This window comes from Furipterus horrens, unplaced genomic scaffold (genome assembly GCF_987537825.1).
Source record: "Furipterus horrens unplaced genomic scaffold, mFurHor1.1.pri manual_scaffold_2, whole genome shotgun sequence".
In the NCBI taxonomy this organism is placed as follows: Eukaryota; Metazoa; Chordata; class Mammalia; order Chiroptera; family Furipteridae; genus Furipterus; species Furipterus horrens.
In genome coordinates this window covers 169,174,851-169,189,795 of record NW_028327172.1, presented here as the reverse complement: position 1 = coordinate 169,189,795, position 14,945 = coordinate 169,174,851, and positions in this window count along the sequence as shown.

Genomic DNA, 14,945 nt, shown 5'->3' with positions numbered 1-14,945 from the left:
AAGACAACCCAATCTTTAAAAATGTGCAGAAGACATGAATAATCACACCATAAAATTATACAGCCAACAAGTTCATGAAAAGATAATATTAGTCCTCAAGAAATGCAATATAATGAAACAGCATTTCACACATTGAGTGGTTAAAAAGACTGTGGACACAAAATGCTGACAAGGATGTGGAGTGACTAAAATTCTCACACATTGCTGAGTGTCTGTAAAATGGTACCACCGCTCCCACAAGTTTCGCAGTGTCTCAGAAGTTAAACACTTGCCCTATCAGCAAGTACGGTAATTCCACTCCTGGATTCCACCCCAAAGAAATGACAGCCGCCTATGCCCATACAGACTTTTACAGAAAGCTCACAGTAGCTTCATTCACAATGCCACCAAACTGAAAACCACCTAGATGTCCATAAAGGCAAGGGGGTATAGTTGACGTAATTCACATAATGGACTATTTACTACTCGATATTTTAAAAATGAACTACCTGTATCTACATAGGTGAATCTCAAAAATATTGTTAAAGGCCAGACACAAATTACATATTGTATTATTCCTTTTATATAAACTTCAAAAACAGGCAAAAGTAACTTCCAGTCATAGAAATCACAAATGATATTGTTACAGTGTGGGTGGGGGGTAATTATGAGGTGATACACAGAACTTTCCAGAATAAAATGTCCATGACTTGATTCTGGAGTTCTGATTACACAAGTTTATACATTTATCAAACTCAACATTTTTATTGTAGCGATGGTTTCATTGCGTGTAAATTTTGTTTCAATAAAAATAAAAAGCATCTCATTACTTACGGGCATATCCTATCTCATTTTTCATAGCCATATCTCATACTCCTGTTGAAGATAAGATTCAAGATCAATGGGCTTTTTATCAAACAGGTTAAATATGGATTCTTACCTTGCAAATCCTTGTGGCAGTTCTCCAAGACCATACAGTGGATAGAGGTATGGACTTTTGCCATATCTTGCCAAAGACTCACTGTAAAGTTTAATCCTATTAATGGTTTCACAACATGGTTGATCTAAATAGTCATCAGTTCTGTAAAGTGCCAGGGCATGACCAGTAAAATCTATAACGTCTTGGCCCAAGTCAAATTTCTTATACACCTCTCGCATTGCAGTCTTCTTAGGATCAACGCCCTCAAAAGTTCTAGCATCATTTTCATCGAAGTTGGCAACATATACTAGGAATTTTCTGAAGCGACGTTTTTCAAACAGTCCCATTAAACCTAAAACAGAATTTTTTCAAAAAGCACACACTCACAATAGGACATAGATGCCAGGGCTTCTGCTTCAGTAGAAGGAACCTTGTAGATTTTCCCTCCCTTATAGACAAAGCTCCCTTCGGTCACTTTGAAATCCAGGTAACGAGTAACTTCTGTATAAAGCAGCATCTTAACCAGCTGACCATTAGCCATAAGGAACTTGGGAATTAAGTCAACATTCCAGTCTCTTCCTCTCCCCATTGATGCCGGTGGTGCTCCTGGTATTTTAAACCTTTTGTATAAATCTTCCAGAGGTGTTAGAGATGCACTTTCTCCTCCATAATATGGGTTTCTATCCATGTGACTGACATTATACCTGATAGGATACATTCCGTCAGGCCGGTGCCCAGCACGATCATGTCGTACTCCTCATTCATGGCGGGGCAGGCGCGGACAGAAGCTCAGAGAAAGGAGAAAATGCAAGATGCTAGGAGCCAGTGGTTATGTGGTCACCCCGAGGATGTGAGGGAAGCACTCCTGGCCGGTTCCGGGCCCCGAAACCAAGAAGAAGTCAGAAGGAGAGGTAAAACGGAGCTAGAGAACAGGGAGGCCAGCTGCCACCTCAGACTAGACACCCCACCTACTGCGGCAGAGCTCGGCAAAGCCATCGACCGCCTTGCTTGCGGGAAAGCACCAGGAAGCGACGGAATCCCTCCAGAAATCCTAAAGAACGGGAAACCAGTCCTGCTACAGCCGCTCCACCATCTACTCTGTCTCTGCTGGAAGGAGGGTTACATCCCCCAGGATATGAGAGATGCCAACATTATCACCATGTACAAGAACAAAGGAGACCGCAGCGACTGCAACAACTACCGGGGCATCTCTCTCCTCAGCGTCGTCGGCAAAGTATTCGCCCGGGTCGCTCTTGCCCGCCTGCAGACCCTTGCTTCCCGCGTCTACCCAGAGTCCCAGTGTGGCTTCAGAGCTGGCCGATCAACAGTGGACATGATCTTCTCCCTACGCCAGCTGCAGGAGAAGTGTCACGAGCAGCATAAACCACTCTACCTCGCCTTTATTGACCTCACGAAGGCGTTTGATCTGGTCAGTCGAAGCGGACTCTTCAGCTTGCTACGGAAGATTGGCTGTCCACCACATCTGCTTGCTGTGGTCATGTCCTTTCACGACAACATGCACAGCACGGTGTCCTACAACGGCGCAACCTCTGAGGCCTTCCCAGTCAGCAGCGGAGTAAAGCAGGGCTGCGTCCTCGCGCCTACGCTGTTCGGAATCTTCTTCTCCATGCTCCTCCAATACGCCTTTAAGGACTGCAGCGAGGGTGTCTTCATTCACACCAGATCCGATGGCAAGCTCTACAACCTGGCCCGTCTACGAGCCAAGACCAAAGTCAAAGAGGTGCTCATCCGTGAGATGCTCTTCGCCGACGACGCAGCTTTGACATCACACTCCGAAGAGGGACTCCAGCAGCTAGTCACTTGCCTTTCCCACGCATGCAAGGAGTTCGGACTAGCCATCAGCCTGACGAAGACGAATGTTATGGCTCAAGGCACGGGGACTCCCCCATGCATCACCATCGACGGATACACCCTGGAGGTTGTCAACGACTTCACTTACCTCGGGTCCACCATCTCGAGCTCTCTGTCAGTCGACTTGGAGGTCAACCGGAGAATCGCCAGGGCAGCCACAGTTATGGCCAGACTGAACCGGCGAGCGTGGAACAATTCCAGCCTCACTGAGAAAACCAGACTGCGCATCTACCAAGCCTGCGTACTCAGCACTCTCCTCTATGGCAGCGAGACGTGGACCACCTACGCAAGGCACGAAAGGAAACTCAACAGCTTCCACATGAGGTGCCTGCGACACGTCCTGCATGTCGCCTGGCAGGATAAGGTCCCCAACACCGAGGTGCTGAAGCGAGCCAATATGAGCAGTTTGCATGCAGTTCTTAGCGAGAGACGCCTCAGGTGGCTCGGCCATGTCAAAAGAATGGATGCAGGCCGTATCCCCAAAGACCTCCTCTACGGCGAGCTAGCAGAAGGCAAGAGGATGACAGGGCGCCCAAAACTGCGGTTCAAAGACATCTGCAAAAAGGACATGACACAATGCTCCATCAATCTCAACACATGGGAAGTTCAAGCAGACGACCGCCTAGCCTGGAGGCTCGCGGTCAGGCAAGGTACGTCACGGGCAGAGGCTGCGCGCAACGAGGAGGCGGTCCAGAAAAGATCGAGGCGGAAGCAGCGTCAACAGCAGCAACAACGGCCATCTGCCTTCACCTGTACCAAGTGCGGCAGGGATTGTCACTCCCGAATCGGACTGCACAGCCATTCTCGGCGGTGCAGATAGACTCTCAGGAAGCTACGCCATCGTCTCTCGAGACGGACGGCTGCCGACGACGACGACCCCCGTCTATTTTGTACCAACTGATTATGCTTTTAATCCCTGCACCATATTCCCATTTCTCCCCCCAACCCCCTCCCAGCTGATAACCCTCCAAATGATCCCCATACCTATGATTCTGTTCCTATTCTCGTTTGCTTAGTTGGATTTTGTTTTTATTTTTTAGATTTAGTTGTTGATAGTTGTGAGTTTGTTGTCATTTTAATGTTCATAATTTTGATCTTCTTTTTCTTAAGTAAGTCCCTTTGACATTTCATATAATAATGGCTTGGTGATGATGAACTCCTTTAGCCTTACCTTGTCTGGGAAGCACTTTTTCTGCCCTTCCATTCTAAATGATAGCTTTGCTGGATAGAGTAATCCTTGTTGCAGGTTGCCTTTCATCACATTGAATACTGCTTGCCAGTTCCTTCCTGCCTGCAAAGTGTCCTCTGGGAAATCAGCTGATAATCCTATAGGCAACCCCCTGTAGGCAACTCACCGCCTCTCTCTTCCTGCCCCCAGGACTTTTTCTTTCACCTTTGATATCTCAATCATGATGTGTCCTGGTGTGGTCCCCTCTGCGTCCAGCTCGCCCGGGACCCTCTGTGCTTCCCAGACCTATATGTCCATCTCCTTCACAAAATTTGGGAAGTTTTCCTCATTATTTTCAATTCTTGCTTCCTCACTCTGCACTGGTTGATTGTTTTTTTCTTCCTTAATGTTCCAAATCATTGATTTGAGCCCCACTTTCCTTCCCTTCACCATTGGTTTTGTGTGGATTTTTCTTCATTTCACTTAGCATAGCCTTCACTCCTTCTATTCATTTGCCGTACTCAAGCATATCTGTCAAGCCTGTGAGCATCTTTATCACCAGTGTTTTGAATTCTGCATCTGTTAGGTTGTCCCAGGTAGAGCTGTCACTCCTGTTACGTTGTAAGGGGCGGAGTCTTAGGGATTCATCAGTACAGGGTGACCTGTTTCACCACGTTTTGGCGCTGTATGTGGGGGAGGGGTCCTAGAGGGAATAATGCCACCTGCCCAGCACTCGCCCCCTCTCCAAGCACCTCTCCCACTTCCACACCAGACTGGCGCCCCTCTATCTGCTGCCCTGGCCATCGTTCCCAGAGTGGGTGGGTCTGCGGGTGTTCTAGGACCATGGGGGCCCTTTAAACAAGCAGACTCTGCTGAGACCAGCAGTTTCTGCCTCCGCCCCAACCCCAACTGGTCTGCAAAGTCAGAAGTAATGAGGCTTGATTTCCCCTGGTGCTGGGACTGTGAGCTTCGATGTCTGGTGAGGAACTGGGAATGCTCCCCAGGTGTGCCTCCCGACTTTTTAAGACGTGTATCTGTGCTCTCTGCCAGCCTGTCGCTGCTGCTGCTGCTGCTGCCACCACACCTCGCCCTCTCTGCCCCGGCTCTGCCCCTCTTACCTGTCTGGATGAGTATTTCTTCGTTATATATTTGTTTGCTGGACTTCCATGCTGTTTGATTTTCTGGAACTTCTGGTTGTTTCTAGTTTTGATGTAGTTGTATTCCTTCTTAGTTGTGGAGGGAGATGCAGCGTGTCTGTCTACACCTCCATCTTGGCCAGAAGTCTCTTATTTTATCTTGATTATATCTGCAAAAACCCTATTTCAAGTAAGTTCATATTCACAGGTACTGGGTAGACATGAATTCTGGGGAGACATTATTCAAGTAGTGTGATATATAAAGATTTTGTAGAGGAAGGGAGTGAGGGAAGGAAAAGAGAGCACAGAAGAGCGCATAATATAGCAAAATGTTAACAAACGGTGAATTTTGGTGAAAAGTATGTATTTATTTTATCATTCTTTCAAAGTTTCTAAAGGTTTGAAATATTTCCAAGTAAAATAAAATTTGGGGAAAATGCTATATATAAAAAAGGGGGTGGTGGGACATTGTCCATAATGCTATCTCCAAGTTATGAAGAACACAGTGGAGGGACATACATCGTGACAATCTCGGTGTGCATGCGATAGGAACAGAGACAACAGTGCTAACTCAGGTTTTGCACATTAGGAAGTGCTTCCATGAGGGGTGACACCCAACCAAACAGAGGTTTGAAGGACAGTGTAGAAGGCAGCTACATGGTGGGAGTGCACTTGGGGAGTTGTCAGAGACAGAACGGTTAGAGCAAAGGGTGTATATGTAAAAATGGTGGGAGTGAAACCTGGCCAGAAGCAAGGAGCATGTCATCAAGGACACTGCTTCCAGAGAACTGGTTTTTGCCATGAAGGCCAGGAGGAGCCAAGACAGGACTCTGGGCAAGATATAACTTGAGCAGCTTTTTGTTTGGGGGCTAAGAGTGTGGCGAAGCCTGGAGAAAATCAATTGGGAGACTGGAGTGACAAGCGAGATAGGAAACAAGGGACATCAGGGGAGAAGAGGGTGTGTGAGAGCAGTAAGGGACTAAAACAGAAAGGACATGGCTGCTGAGTGGATAGAGAGGTGTGGGGGAGGGAGGAAGAGGGTGGCTTGGCTGTGGCCTTCCCTGCAGGGGTGCAGGGATACAGAGGGAAAAGAAGGCAGGGCTGCAGACAGAGGTGGGGGAGGGAGGTACAGGCAGTGCTCAGTCTGGAGTGCTGAACCTGAAGGGCCAGGTGGAGGGCCTCAGTGAGGTGACCTGAAGCCCAGGAAATAGACCTGGCCTGGTGACTCTTGCATATGTTGGTGTTGAGTGAAATCATGGATTGTGAGATTTCCCTGCTAGAGTATAGAGAGAAAAAGAATGTAGGTATGAAACCCTGAAAAGCATGGCAAAAGGAGAAGGCCCAAAAAAAGAGACCAAGGAGAATTGGACAAAGAAGACAGGAATTTGAAAGATCTGATATCTTAATGACAGTGGCCCCCTTTGAACATCATCAATCTGCAGCCACAGGAAGGAAATAAAAGAAAGTGGGAGAGAAGGCCTCGGAGAGGAAGTGTTGCATACACTTGACACCACGCGGGACAATGGTCTTCCCTTACTCACTCGCAGTCTCTGGCAGGTTATTTTTAACTGCCACTTGTAAAGTCAATGTTTGTACTTTGATAATTGTCCTGACCAATGGCTTGTTCTGAACTCTAACCTGGGGGGTTACTGTAAGAGGCCAGGAGTGACATGTGAGAGAAAAGCTGGGTGAGGGAAATATAATAATCCTGTAGCCGCCAGCCTTGCTATCTGTGACAGATCAAATAGTCGATGTGCATCGTGTTCCGCTGCTTGCATCACCTGGTCATGAGTTGTCAGTGGAATTTGTGGAATGCCTTGTTCTCTTCGAGTCACTCAATATCTCTGAACAATGCAAGCACAGATTCTTAGTTTTATATGAGAGGTAATAAGGAATGTTCTATCCATCTAATCAGAAGCAGGAGCCATTGGCTGGTGCCTGCCTGCCTTCTCGCTCTTGCTTCTCCTCCTCCTCCTCCTGCCTTTCCTCTTGTCTTTAAGGAAGAAAAGCAAAGGGAGAAAGGGAGGAAAGGAAAAGAAAGGTAGGTCCATTGTGCAGAAATCACCAGAAGAATGACATCACAGGCAGGAGGGAAGATAAATATGAAATATGGGAAATAAGGATACTCTGCATTTTTCACTTCATAGAATATGTTTTTATTTCTTTGAATATTCTTCTAGAAAAAAGGTACTTGAGTGTGAGGTAACTACTGTGAGGCTCTACAGTAGAGCTGAGCTCTAAGGAGCTGAGACAGTCGCCTTCTCAAACTGCAACATTTCAGGGTGTTTGGACTGCATGTAACACAAAGCCCAGCTCAAAATGGGCTAAACAATAAAAGAGACTAACTCAGCACTGGGAGGTTCAGGAGCAGTGGTTTCTGTGTCCTTCGATTTAGTAACTCACCAGATGTCTTTACTTTCTGTGGTGTCAATTTCCCACTAAGGTTGGCTCCATGTTTCATCTCCAGAGAGAGAAAGCCTGGATGGCCCCTGACCAACCCTCTGGTCTGAGAAATGTCATGTGCTGGATTGGCTGAGACTTGGCTTTCCTGAACCAGTCCCTGCCACAGCAGAGGCAGGCTGCCCCGGAGATGTAGTCAGCATGTGTGTGATGAAGGAAGACTGGAGCAGAGATCGGGGCACAAACCGCTATTTCCACTGCTACAGCCCCTAACAAGTTCCTTCAAACTCCTGCACTGAGAGTTAAACTACTTTAAGAGGGCCATAAGCCTCTCATTCTGAAATTCAAGATAAAATTGAAATAGTAACAGTGAATTTACACTAAAATGTCAAGTGAGCTAAGAAGAAATTTTATTTCTCTATAATTGAATTAAATTAACTCATGACACCCCCTACTTCCTCTTTCTGCTCGGTAATAGAAAACTCAGTCTTTTAAATTGGAGATAAATTTAATTACTTCTGGTTTAAAACCCAGTCTTTTTTTTTTTTTTTTTTGAAAAGCACTTGTTATTATTTAATGAACCTTCTACCACGTGACTGCAAGCCACCAGGACATAACCTTCAAGCCCCTCCACACACTCTTAATCTTCTCAGCTCTTCTGCTAAGGAATTTGGTCTTCACCATGACAATCTGCTTTGGGAGCTTTTCATTCCCCAGAACTCTGTTGTAGCCCTAGAAGAACAGAGGAAAAGGTCTATACACCTCCCTGGTGGGTATGAGGAAAGATGCCTGCCAACCCTATCCATCCAGGAGCCAGCAAGGGCATGTTTCTGATCTGGGCACTCCTGGTGAAGGCGAGCACACAAGGATAAGAGGTGTGTCAGAATGTGACTCTAGTCTTGGGGAACCCAGACCTTCTTGAGTAAATTCTTAGCCAATTAAAATTACTTCTCCTCCTCCCACTCCTTTTTTTAAAATCATCTCCCTAAGGATGAGCTTGATTTTGGTATTCCTATGTACAATCTTGAGATTGAAAGAGTGGACAACTGTGAGCTTCTCCTTGTGAGGAGGCTTCTCCAAGCTGGGTTTGGCCTTTGGCATCTGTCCTCACTGCCATCCACTGCTATGTCCATGGGCTGGCCCTGTCCTTTGTCTTCCAGGTTCCCACACCTTCAGGACAGGGCGTTCCCAGTCCCATTGGCTTTCTCTCAGTCAAACTCTTGCCTGGGCTCCGCTCTTCCATGCTGCTCTGATGCTGCTGGATGTGTAAGTGGAGGTGGTGGGTCTATCTCTGATGGTCTCTCCATCTTGGCCTGCCCTGTGGCCATTGCCTCTCCCATTGGTATGGGGCTCTCTGTAAGAATATCTCCTTATAGAATTCTTGAAGGGGGGTGGAGACATTATCCTCCTGTCCCAAGACTCTCAAACTCTTCTGAAATGCCCCATCACCCTTGCCCCCAGGGTGTAGATTATTTCATTAGCCACTCTGACCAATGATCTACTCTCTTGTTCTCTTTTGCTTTTCTTCCATCCCAGCAAAGCTTTTTTAAAAAATCATTTCTCTGTCTCATTTGAAGGGGAGGAGGGTAAGGTTTAAATAGCTTTCATGCTTTTGAATCTCTCATTAATGACATAAACCCTACAACTTAGTAGTTTTGCTCTAGGCCTGGACATTGACTGCAGTCATGTGATTCAGAACTATTTTTCTTAGCTTTAGCAATGCAATAGAACCTTCTCACAAACTGAATACTATGGTATGTTCAAGCTTTGTTTCTTATTGATTTTGTTTCTGGAAACACACTTGGCACAATTTCCCCTTTGCTGGGGCTCCTGGTCCAATTTTCTTGAGGTGAACTGTGATGTATAGAAATCTGATATTCACGTTTTTTCTTCAGAGATTCTGATTTTTAATATTAAAAAGGGGATCTTATGTGAAAAAGTCATTGCTTACAAGGCAGATGGGAAAGCATTTAGGAGCAAATGACAACTGTTTCTGCTGGGTCAATAGTGGGCTGTTCATATAAGGCACAGATTAACAAAGTATTACATAAACACGGGGTTAAATCTGGTTGAATACGTTCAGTGTGTGGTACTGCAACTCTATGTCCATTTCCTTTTCCTGTGGAGAAGCTCCTTCATGAAGAAGCACCTACAAAATCTAGGTTCTCCTGGAATAAGGCTTAGGTTAGCTGCTGTGATGACCAGTTCACAGTCACAGCTTGACTCTTCATCCTCCTGGGTCTTGTCAATAGACACATACCTCTTGGTCCCTTCAATGCTTAACTGAGAGGACATCTCTGAAATGAGTGGGAGTTTTCTTAGGATTAAAATTTATGTGTAATTCTGTTATCGTTAGTATATTCAGTTGCCTTTTTTCTAAGTAGACATTGAATCTAACATTCTAAGTGAGTGAGCAATCAACGCAAGATCAAAAATATATATTGGATGAGAAAAACCCAGAGAAAGATTTTGTCTTCAGCTAGAGGGACAGAGCACATGAGATCTTTAACTCTCACACCCAGACAAGCTTCAAATAAACAGAACGTTGAGCAGAGAGGACCAGATTAACAAGTGACACTCAGATGAAAAGCCCTTCTCACCTTCTACATCTGCCTCCTAGAAACGAGGATGGTCACACATGGGAGGCTGGACACTGATTGGCTGATCTTTGGAGGAATATCCTCCTAACTAGCTTCTCAGTGGCCTCAGATGCATAAAAAGGAAAAACTGCCAAGGAATATACTTGCTTTCCCAGATTGCCCTGGGGTACATTAAGTTATTCTGAAACAATGACTTCCAATTTTCTAGTACTATTTTCATTTCATGCTTGGGAGTCTGCAGATGTGGAAGCTGACTGTATGCATTGTTCCTTGCCATTTTATATAAAGGACTTGGGCACCTCTGGATTTGGGTATCCCCAATTCTCCCCCTGTATTTTATATTGGATTTAGGGCAAGTTTCCTCACATTCCTCTTTTGTAAAATATGTATAATAATAATTGACCTCTCAGAGTTGTTGTTGGATTAAATTTATTAAAGACTACTTAGCACCTGAGAATCATTCCCAATGGGAAGTTATCGTTATACTGATGGCAATTAATAGGACTTAAGGCACTGCACCCTAATATCCTGATCACCATTTAATTTCCAAACTTCAGCTGTAGGAAGTAGAAACCAGATTTGGTAAGATATTTTAAAGTAGATATTTTATTGAGATGATTTAATATTTATAGAAAGCCAGCCCGCAATAAAAACCAGCCTCTCATTTAATGAATAACCCATTACCATAAAATAAGTGGGGAGAGGTTGGCCATGAGGCAGTCTGCAGATAATTCCATATGAGTCACTCAGCTATCACTTCTCCCCACATTCATCTCCCTCCCTACAGCACAGAGGTTTTGAGTGACTGAAGTTAGTTTGGTCAAGGATTTCAGACAGGGAAAAGCAAATACATAAGTCAAAGGTCAGGGGAGAAGAATAAACCAGAGCAGGGGAAGAAATGCCGAGCTGATAATTGAAAGATAATGGATGTAGGGGTGGATTTCAACAGCATAAAAACAGGGAACCAAACACCCTGAGTTTTTTCAGGCATCTGCTCAAGGCTCAGGGTTACAAACCATCTTAAAAGAAGGTCTATGGAGCATGAGTTTCTAAATATTTGCGCCACCCAGCATGGAATTTTGGGAAATGGTATTATTGAGTAAAGTCATTAACAAATTGCTTTCCTTTCATTTCCCTCACTGGTAGGACCTTCTTTTTATGTCTTCTTAGTAGAAACTGAGAGCAGTTAAATTTTCTGACGAGCATCTGTGTGCAGTGGGCCGCCTGAGGGAATTTTTATCATGCAAAAAATGATCCCAGATGATTAGTTGAAAGATTGCCAGGAATCTCTGGAATCTCATTAACCCTCAGTTGAACACACTGAAGTTTCATTTTAGGGTAGAGTCAAGGTGAAGAACTTATAAAAATAAGCTGAATTGATTTATTTACTCTTGCAAGTATTTGAACTTTGTAATAGGCATCCATTCCTGGCTTTTTCTCAAGTATATAGGAAGCTGGAAATCGGTGATGCTGTGGGCCAAGGACAGGTTTTAAAGATAGACTTTTGATAGCTTCACTATTTACTAGAGATTTATTAGAGATTATGGCTTACCCTCTCTGTGTCTGGGTTATCTCATCTGTAAAATGCATATATAACCATCCTCAACCCACAGGTTGTACCAACTAGTGAAGCAACTAGACCCTGGTCTTAGGAGAACTTCAGAGTTTAAATATTCATTTTCTGTTCTCTTTTATTTCAACTTCCTTCCAATCCTGCTCCACCAATTTTTTTATTCGAAACAGCATTTGATAAACTTATGAATAATGCAGGAGACCTGGAGGAGGAGAGAGAGTGAGCCATGTGGTTACCTGGGCAAAGGTGTTGCAAACAAAAAAGTCCATCAAGTGTTAAAGACTATGCAGTAGATGTTACTTAGACAGGTCATGGAATCTCATGGAAGCCAGGGTGTCGAATGTAAAGTAAACCCAAGGGAGAGTGACAGAAGAATAGGTTAAGGAGATACAGAAATTGTGTGATTGTGTAAGGCCTTGAAGGCCATTAAGAGGACTTGAGCAAACTCTAAGTGGGTTGGGAAGCGATTTGATGGTTCTAAGCTGAGGAGTGATGTGTTTGACTTAGTTTTAGTTTTAAAAGGCTGCTCTACTGAAATACATTATGAGATATGTATTAAATCATCATGCTGCTGTACACCTTAAACTGACATATGTTACATTTCAATATCTCAATAAAGTTGGAAAAAATAAAAAGAAGAAAAATAAAACATCCTGGGGTAGGAATGTAGAGTGAGTAGAAGGGGAACGTGGACAGAAGTGGGAACACCAGTTAGGATCCCACTAAAAAATCCAGGTGGTAGGTGGTGGCAGGTCAGAGCTAGTCAGTAGCAGTGTAGGTGGGGAGAAGTAGTCAGATTATGAATACATTTTGAAGGGAACAATTTAGGCTTGCTGATGAATTCAATGTGTAATGGAAGGCAGACTTCTTTAACGTTTTTGGTCTGAGAAATTCGAGTGATTTTACTTGCCATAAAAGAGAAGGTTCAGGAGAACACTAGGAATTTAATTTTAGTCTTGTAAAATTTGAGATGCCAAATAAACATTCAACAGCAAGCAATTGAATATATGAGCCTGGAGTTCAGATGAAATACAGGCTATAGAGAGAAAAGGGAATACAGCTGGATGAATATGTAGGATTGGAAGTATTTTTTTTAAGGTGGGAGAAATAATTGAATTTTTTAGTGATAAGAATAATTCAATAGAATGGGAAAATGTAATAATGGTTGAGAGGAGACAGTTGCTGGGATAGTGTATTTGAGTAAGTGATGAAGGATGGGACCTTGTGCACAAATGGGACCATTGCTATAATTGATTCATCCCTAGTACCAGAAAAGATAATGAAGTATATGTAGCTATAGAGGTGCACATGGTGGTATGATTTTGAAGAGTTACCTTTTGATTATATCTGTTTTCTTGGTGAAAAGAGGAAGCAAAGACAATGCGAGAATGGTGATGAAGGTTTGAAGGCTTCAAGAGTGACAAAGCTATGAAATTGAACAGGGAACTAAAAGAATGAATGGATTTTGGATTGCCAAGTGAATGAATTTACAATTCGTCGGCAGCCGTCCGTCTCAAGAGACGATGGTGTAGCTTCTTAAGAGTTTATCTGCACCGCCGAGAATGGCTGTGCAGTCCGACTCGGGAGTGACACGGTATCTGTCTCCTCCCGTGTTAAATTGACATCTTGCGATGACGCTGGAGTGTCCTCTCCAGTGAAGCTGAAGCTACAGAGCCTGGGCAGGGTGATATGGAGGGTCTGCTGTTGCCCATGCAGCAGACCCCCCCTCTCTTCGCAGCTGAAGGGTCCAAGGGAAAGACGGAGTCAATACAGCTTGGCTTCAGGTGCGCCGCAGGAGTTGCCGGTGTTGACTACAACGTCAAACCGCCTTAGGGACTCCGGCTCCGGATTTTCTGTCGGGGTTTACTCCCTTAGCCTTTCCCCTGAAGAGGTATGCCGCAAGGCAACGGAGGTTTTTTGGAGTCAAGAGTTTTCCTTCTCTGATGTGCCCTGACTGGAAGATCGAACCAGCGACACTTAGCTCGCAGGCCGACGCTCAATCCACTGAGCCAAACCAGCCAGGGACGAATTTACAATTACTAGGTAGCATTATGGTCCGATTTGAGGTTGAAGGGCATGGATTTCATGCCCTTCATCGGTGTGGAGTGGGTGGAGAGCTCAGATGAACTAAGACTGGGTTTTGCCATTTGAGAATTAGAAAGAGAGGAAAGAGCAAAAGAACTTAGGGTTTATACAAATAACTACTTATAATGATAGTCCATGAATATTAAGATGGGTAAGGAAGAAAGTGTGCACATGAAACGAGTGAAAAGCAGTAAAAGGGCTATAGGACCAATGAATGGTAGGTCTTCATGGGATCAAAACGTTATTGGAGTCAGAGTATTAGAATAAATGAACTGAAAAGAGAGGAGGGGGAAATGCAAATCAAAACCACAAAGAGATTTCTCTTTATCCCACTAGAATGACTATAACAAGAGACAGATAATAATAACAAGTGCTGAGAATGTTGAGAAATTGGAAACTTCAGTCACAGCTGATAAAATTATAATAATGCAGTGACTTTGGAAAATAGACTGGAAATTCCTCAAAATGTTAAACATATGACCCAACAATTTCACTCCTAGGTATGGACCCCAGGGAAATGAAAGCATACGTCACTTTACAAAGCTGTACACAAATGTTTATTGCAGCATTATTCATAATACCAAAAAAAAAAAAAGAAACAACCTAAATGTCCATCAACTAGTGAATGAATAAATGAAATATATCCATACAATAGAATATTATTTGGCAATAAAAAGGAAGTTTTGATAGATGCTACAATTTAGATTTACCTTGAAAACATTATGACAAGTGAAAGAAACCAATCACAAAAGTCCATGTATTATATAATCTGAAATATTAAGAACAGCTTAATACAGAGAGACAGAAAGTAGATTGGTGGTTGCCTAGGACTGGGAGCAATGGGAGGATTGGGAAGGGTGGTGAAGGCTAATATGTATGGTTTTGTAGGGGAATGGTGATTAAAATCTTTTAATGTTAATTATAGTAATGGTTGTACAATTCTGTGAGTACACTAAAACCATTGAATTGTATATTTTAAAATGGTGAATGTTATGATATGTGAATTACATCTCAATAAAGCTGTTAACAAAAATAAATAAATAAATAAAAAACAAGATGGTGGTCAGAGAGTGAATTGCTTGAAATTGGGATCATAGAGGCTTCGCACATAGGTAATGCCAAGAGCTAGGGTCTGATCATGGAAACAAGTATCTGGACAGCATGAAGGAAGGGGTCAAGGAAGACAGAGGCCTGAATACTGGAGGATCATCTA